At 54.3% G+C, this 7,407-nt stretch overlaps 1 pseudogene; it reads right to left on the minus strand.

The window, feature by feature from the left end:
* Positions 1-6,509: 6,509 nt before the first annotated feature.
* LOC136526376 (F-box only protein 7-like) lies at positions 6,510-7,090 on the minus strand (annotated as a pseudogene).
* Between the last annotated feature and the right edge of the window lie 317 nt (positions 7,091-7,407).

Consider the following 7,407-nt stretch of genomic DNA (forward strand, 5'->3'; position numbering starts at 1 on the left):
CTATGTATTAAATTAGTGAAAAAATGAAGAGATAGTTTGCCCAGCTATATATTTATGTTGCAAATCTGGAAGATGCAATATAGACTTGATAATATTCATTAATATTTTATAAACTCAAGGCAACTATAAGTTTCCAGTACACTATTTTCTTAGGCTGCATAAATAAACACTAAGATTAACTTTAGCTTTCATGGGATGTAGTGCTCTATTGTATTAATATAAGTTGTTGCAACAACATTGACTGCATGATATTTATTGCATGGCCAAGGAGCACAAATAATGTGCAAATATTAATGATTGATGTTGTGGTGACTTTTTTTAACAAAACTGCCACAATAAGTTACAACAAAAAGATATTTCCTCTGTAAACAACACCTGTATCCTGTGCTTTAGAACTGGTGCCAGATCTATGGTGGTAAAATGTACTGTTATTTTTGCTCCATTTTTTTGCTCTCGAATTACTAAGATTTACGTGTCAATTACATAGGATGACATTTCACCCTTACAAACACTTTTAAACCGACACTTATGTGTCGCACGTGCATTTCCACTAGTTATATAGATAGTAGAAGGGATGTGCTATCCTTTGTAGCAAAGACTGCATAATCCAGGTGGGAAGGGGCCAATTCAACCATGGGCAAGGAGGTTGGACTCGACGAAAGCTGCCAATCACCCACATTGTAGATACCAATGTCCCTTGGGCACTGTGGCGAGTAGAGCGCATAATGCTCCTCATTGTCCGTGTAGTAGACGTGGTTGGGCAGTATCCCTGGACAGTCCATTGCAGCGAGCGCGAAGGAGTAGTTGCACCCCACGAACAAGGCATGATCTCCCAGGTTCTGGATCTCAACCAGCATCTACGCGGCGAGATCCACCTGATAAACCGTGATCGATTCTGTCCGCCACGCAGATTCTTGTGCCATCGCAGCTGCAGGCGTCACATGCTCCGTGGCCCCCATCCTCCTCCACACCTGAAGCCAGCCACCGGCGCCACCGCGTAGCCATGGTGCGTGGACGAGGTAGTTGGTCGCTGTCCTCCCGCCCTGGACCTGAGAACGGAGCATGACCTCCCTCTCGAGCGTCGGCCGGCTGAGGAGGTCGAACGCATGGATCGTGCCATCGTGGCGCATCGCGTAGAGCGTCCTACCATCGCCGTCGAAGGCGCAGTCACAGTACTAGGAGTTCTTCGTTGGAGGCCATATCTGTTATAATTTACTGCTATACCTTGTGTGAACAAAGCTGGCATCGAAAAGGCCCTCTGTTGTGATACTGTAGCCGCTGCAGGTGCAGGCGCTGCACGGCTCACCTGCAGCACTGTAACCACATGCAGAGGCCGGCGTAGAGTCAGCTCTGTATGTTATCTAGTTACTGTTACAGCATATGCGCTGTACTAGGACTAGATGGATAGAGTTGTATAAATAAACTACCACGGTAATTCAGTAAAGAGAGTTCAGATTTGTCATCTTCCACATAGGGCTTCGGTCAACGTTGGTATCTTGTACTGCGTGTGTATGCTCTGTTCTCCCTTCTTCTTCTAGCTCTAGCCATAGTGCGTGGGGACGGACAACGCTTGTTCATGGTCGGCATGGCTAGTGGGTGCTCAGCAACACTAGAGGGTGCTCGACAAGACTGATGAGTGGTCGACTCACCTAAGCCGGTGATCCTGTGGGCTAACAAGTGATATCAGAGTCTTACAAGTATCGTCGCTAAACTAACCACTGGCGATAACGGGCGGTTCGGAGATGGACGACAGCAGTAGCACTGCTGTGGCTGCCCAGCCACGACCGGAGGTCGTTATTCGCACGGTGCAGGAGGTCAGCGGCACCAGTTGGCCGACGCTGACTCGCACTAACTATAGAGAGTGGTCGGTGACCATGAAGGTCAAGCTCAGAGCCCGACGGCTCTAGAATGTTGTTGACAAGGACATCGACAATAAGGAAGATGACATGTCAACATTGGAAGCTATCCTCACTGATGTACCGGTGGAGTACAGGGAGCCGTTGGGGCGAAAAGCTCGGCTAAAGAGGCGTGGGAGGCTATTACGGCGATGCGTGTCGGTTCCGACTGCGCAAAGAAGGCGACGGCCTAGCTTCTAAAGCAGGAGTACACCAACCTCAAGTTTAAGGATGGTGAAACAGTGGAGGACTTCTCCCTCCATCAGCAGACGCTCATCAACAAGATGAAGAGTCATGGCGTCACCATTGATGAAGAGAAGGTGGTCTCCAAGTACCTCCACTCCATATCGGCAAAGTATATCCAGATCGCTCTCTCCATGGAGATAATACTGGACTTGTCCACCCTCACCATTGAGGATGTGACAGGCCGTCTACGGGCGGTGGACGAGCACCTGAAGCAGGAGATAGCAATGAAGGATAGCGACAAACTGCTGCTGATGGAAGAGGAGTGGGTTACTCGGAGGAACTCCAGAAAGGCAGCCTCCTCCAGCCGCGGTAGCGATGGCAAGCGCCGTAGCAAGGCTTCTTCGAAGAAGAAGAAGCAGGTCAACCTCAACGCCTGTCGGCGCTGCAGGGAGATAGGCCATTGGGCACGAGAGTGCCCAAATCGCAAGAAGGAGAAGAAGGCTGAGGCTTATCTGGCGCAAGCTGATAATGAGGATGAGGCCACTATCCTGATAGCGACGTTCTATGCACTGCACGACGTCGAGGCCGAGGAGAGGGAAGAGGCGACGACGGTGGAAGGACCTGGGAAGGCCCTGAAGACTGTCAACCTCGACGAACCACGCGCCCAAATTCACCTAGGACATGTGGGTGCCGACCAAGAGCAGCGATGGTATCTGGACTCAGGTGCCAGCAACCACATGATGGGCTCCAAGGCATCCTTCTCCGAGCTCGACGACGGTGTTACCAGTACGGTGAAATTTGGTGACGGCTCAGGGGTGGCTATCCAAGGGCGCGGCACCATCATCTTCATATGCCAGAACAGGGAGCACCGCGTGCTAAAGGATGTATATTACATCCCGTAGCTGTGTTCTAGCACCATCAGCATTGGTCAGCTAGATGAGCATGGTAGCGAGGTACTGATCAAAGACGGAGTCCTTAGGATCAGGGACCGGGAGCAATGACTTCTCCCCAAGGTGAAGAGGTCCCTAAACTGGTTGTACCTGCTCGACCTGAAGGTAGAGCAGCCGGTGTGCCTGGTGGCAAGGCACACTGAGAAACCATGGATGTGGCATGCCCGGTTCGAACATCTCAGCTTCGACGCGCTTGGTCGGCTGGAGAAGATGGTTCGAGGGCTACCCCACATCAAGCACGAAGGCGGGCTGTGTGATAGCTGCCTGGCCAAAAAGCAGAGGAGGCTACCATTCCCAAAGGCGGCCAAGTATCACGCGAAGGACGCTCTCGAGCTCGTCCACAGTGACCTCTGGGGGCTGATCACGCCAGCTACAAATGGTGATCGGCGGTACTTCCTCCTACTTGTGGATGATTGCAATCGCTACATGTGGCTACAACTCATGATGAGCAAGGATGAAGCAGCGGCAATCAAGAAGTTCAAGATGCGCGTGGAGACCAAGAGCGGCAAGAAGCTCCACGTGCTGAGGATTGATCGTGGCGACGAATTCACTTCGGTGGAGTTCGCTGCGTACTGCGTGGATCAGTGTATGGTGCGACACCACACCGCATCGTACTCGCCACAACAGAATGGCGTGGTGGAGAGGTGGAACTAGACGATGGTCGGCATGGCCCAATCCATGATGAAGGCCAAAGGCATGCCAACAAGGTTCTCGGTAGAGGCAATGACCACGGCAGTGTTCATCCTCAAGCGCGCTCCAACCAAGGCCCTGACGGGTAAGATGCTATTCAAAGCTTGGTATAAGCGCAAGCCGAGCATGTCCTTTCTCCGGACATTTCGGCTGCATCGGCCACATCAGGAAGATAAAGCCAAACCTCACCAAGCTGGAGGACAGCAGCACACCGATGGTGTTCCTGGGCTACACGGAGGGTACCAGGGCATACCGGCTCTACGACCCATACGGAGACAAGGTGGTTGTCTCGTGCAACGTCGTGTTCGATGAGAAGGCAGCTTGGGACTAGAGCAGTCCAAGCATGGGGGAAGCTGGCGGCTTCACCAGCACCTTCATCGTCGAGCACTTAGTCATCCACGGTGGTGGAGACGCTAGGGAAGAGGTGCCAAGCACTCTGAGAGGGGTGCGGAGCACTCCAGCGGTAGAGCCGAGCACTCCTGAGGCAGTGCCGAGCACTTTGGGAGGGATACCAAGCACTCAGAAAAGAGTGTCGAGCACTCCTAGAGGGATGCCGAGCACGCCAAGAGTGGTGCCGGGAGGTTCTGCAGTGGTGGCGACCACTATAGGATGGGTTCCGAGCACTCCCGTGGTGAAGCCAAGAAGTCTTGCAGTGGTGCCGACCACTCCAAGACTGAGGCTAGGCACTCCTATAGTGTGACCAAACACTGCAGGAGTTATGACGAGAAGTCCAGAAGTAGTGCCGAGCATTGAACCTGAGGTGCCGAGCACTTCAGGTACTGTACCGAGCACTCTTGTGGAACAGGGAACTCCATCAACGTTGATTGAGTTCGCCTCACCTCCAAGTGACATCACTGAGTTCGTGGATGTCTTCCACGAAGGTGAGGAGGTGCGGTTCTGCAAACTAGACAACATTGTTAACGGTGCAGGACCCTCAGGACTGGCTGGTCGGCTGCTCAATGAAGCAGAGCTGCTGCTTGTCAGTGCAGAGGAACCACCCACGTTCGCGCTAGTCGAGCAGGACGGAAACTGGCGATGGGCGATGCTGGAGGAGATGAAGGCGATTGAGGAAAACGATACATGGCAGCTCGTCGATCCACCTCTAGGATGCCGTCCAATCAGCTTAAAGTTGGTGTACAAGGTCAAGAGGGACGAGCTCGGCGCTATTGTCAAGCACAAGGTGCGCCTCGTCGCCAGAGGCTTTGTTCAGCGTGAGGGCATAGACTTCGAGGAGGTCTTTGCGCTAGTAGCGCGCATGGAGTCGGTTCGTTTGCTACTAGCCTTGGCAGCAGCAAAGGACTGGCACGTCCATCACTTGGACGTTAAATCGGCCTTCCTCAACGACGAGCTGGTGGAGACGGTCTTCGTCAGGCAACCTCTAGGTTTCGTCGTCAAGGGAGAGAAGCACAGGGTGCTCCGACTGCGCAAGGCGCTCTACGGGCTACGCAGGCCCCACGAGCATGGAACGCCAAGCTTGACACCACGCTGGGCGAGCTTGGGTTTCAACGGTGCACAACCGAGCACGTGCTCTACATGCGGTGACAGGGAAGGAGGAGCTCGTCATCGGCGTGTATGTGGATGACTTAATCATCACCGGCGTGCGCATAGAGGATATCAATAACTTCAAGCACAAGATGGCGGGTCATTTTCGAATGAGCGATCTCGGTGCACTCTCCTACTGCCTCGGCATCGAGGTGAGACAGGGGAAGGAGGAACTCACGCTCGGTCAGAGCGCGTATGCCTCCAAGATGTTGGAGCGGAGTGGCATGGCTGAGTGAAAGCCATGCGTGACTCTTATGGAGGAGCGGCTGAAGCTGACGAAGGCCAGCACCGTGGCGAAGATGGATGCAACACTCTACCAGAGTATCATCCGCGGTCTGCGCTACCTAGTCCACACGAGGCTGGACATTGCGTTCGCCGTGGGCTATATCAGTCGCTTCATGGAGGACCCCAGAGAGGATCACTGAGCTGCGGTGAAGTGGCTACTGCGCTACGTCAAGGAGACGATGGATTAAAGGATCATCTTTCCCAAGACCAGCAGGAGTAGGCTGCAGCTCACTGTGTTCAGCGATGCAGACATGGCGGAGGACATCGACGGACGACGGAGCACCTCTGGTGTGCTCGTCTTCCTCGGGTCGGCTCCTATTTCATGGTTATCGCTGAAACAGAAGGTGGTGGCGTTGTCTCCATGTGAGGCAGAGTACGTAGCGGCGGCCACAGCAGCGTGCCAAGTTGTGTGGCTACGTCGGCTGCTGGGTGAGCTGACCAACATGGAAGCTCACCATCAGCACTGATGGTGGACAACCAGCCCGCCATCGTCCTCACGAAGAATCCGGTTCTGCATGGCCAGAGTAAACATATCGACGTGAAGTTCCACTTCCTCAGGGACTATGTCGATGGAGGACAGATCGTCATCGAGTTCATCGAAACTGGTCGGCAACTCGCGGACGTCCTCACCAAGCTGCTCGGACGTCTTTGACTCACGGAGCTGAAGGAGATGATCGGTATGGAGGGGTACAAGGGTTAGCAGTAGGATTAGAGAAAGATTGTTAGATAATCTAGTACTACCTTGTGTGAACACAGCAAGGGAAGGCGGCGCCGAAAAAGCTCCCTACTGTGATACTGTAGGCGCTGCAGGTGCAGGCGCCGCACGGCTCACCTGCAGCACTGTAGCCACATACAGAGGCCGGCGCAGAGTCAACCATGTATGTTATCTAGTTACTGTTATAGTATGTGCGCTGTACTAGGACTAGATAGATAAAGTTGTATAAATAGACTACACGGCAACTCAGTAAAGAGAGTTCAGATTTGCCATCTTCCATATAGCGTTGGCGGGATCGTACATCCACAGCGACGAGTCGTACTAGTACACCGTGTACAAGTCGGCGACGACGGCGCCGCCCTCATCGTGCACGCGCTTCACCTGCTCCACAGTGGCCACCGAGGGGAGGGTGTCGATCCGCTTCCCGGTGACCGGGTTCATGAGGTGAGGCTCCACGTGGTCGTCCACCATGACGAGCCATGCGAGGCGCCTAGCCAGAAGCCCTCGCCGATGGAGGCGCTGGCGGCGAGCGGCACGAAGTAGGACCTTCCATCCGTGACGCTGAAGAGTGTCGTCGAGGCGGCGGCCGCCGGAGGGTCGGACGGCGACGTCGCCGCCGCCGCCATGTAGAGCAGACAGGGCGTGGCGGGGCGCGACAGCGCGCTGTGCTGGGCCCGGATGCACGACGACGCGGCGTTCCACCAGCGGCACACGGCCCCAGCGCGGCACAGGTCACGGATCGCGAGCCCCTCGAGGACCGTGACCAGGACGTCGGCCGGCAGCTCCGACCAGCTGGCCGAGCCGCGTTCGTGGCTGCTGCTTCCCATGGCGACGATCGATTTGGTCGATCGTCCACGGCGCCGGCAGTTCGTTTGGATTTTGGAAGCGATCGCGTACGTGCATCCACGTCCGTTTTACGGAGTCCAACACGTCAGGATCGCTCGGTCAGATCGAGGTGGTGTTGTTGCTGCTGCTCGGACGGATTGGACGGGCCGAAATTACTCGAATCGAATCATAGTATTTTACTACTCCCACATTGGGCCTAGGACACTAGGCCTAGTTATCTCGTTATCTCACGGTGACAAAAGCCGAAAGTGGGTTGTCAAGTCAGAGAGCCTTTTGGGCCTAAAACCGGCCTACGCAA

This window comes from Miscanthus floridulus, chromosome 19 (assembly GCF_019320115.1).
Source record: "Miscanthus floridulus cultivar M001 chromosome 19, ASM1932011v1, whole genome shotgun sequence".
Classification (NCBI taxonomy): domain Eukaryota; kingdom Viridiplantae; phylum Streptophyta; class Magnoliopsida; order Poales; family Poaceae; genus Miscanthus; species Miscanthus floridulus.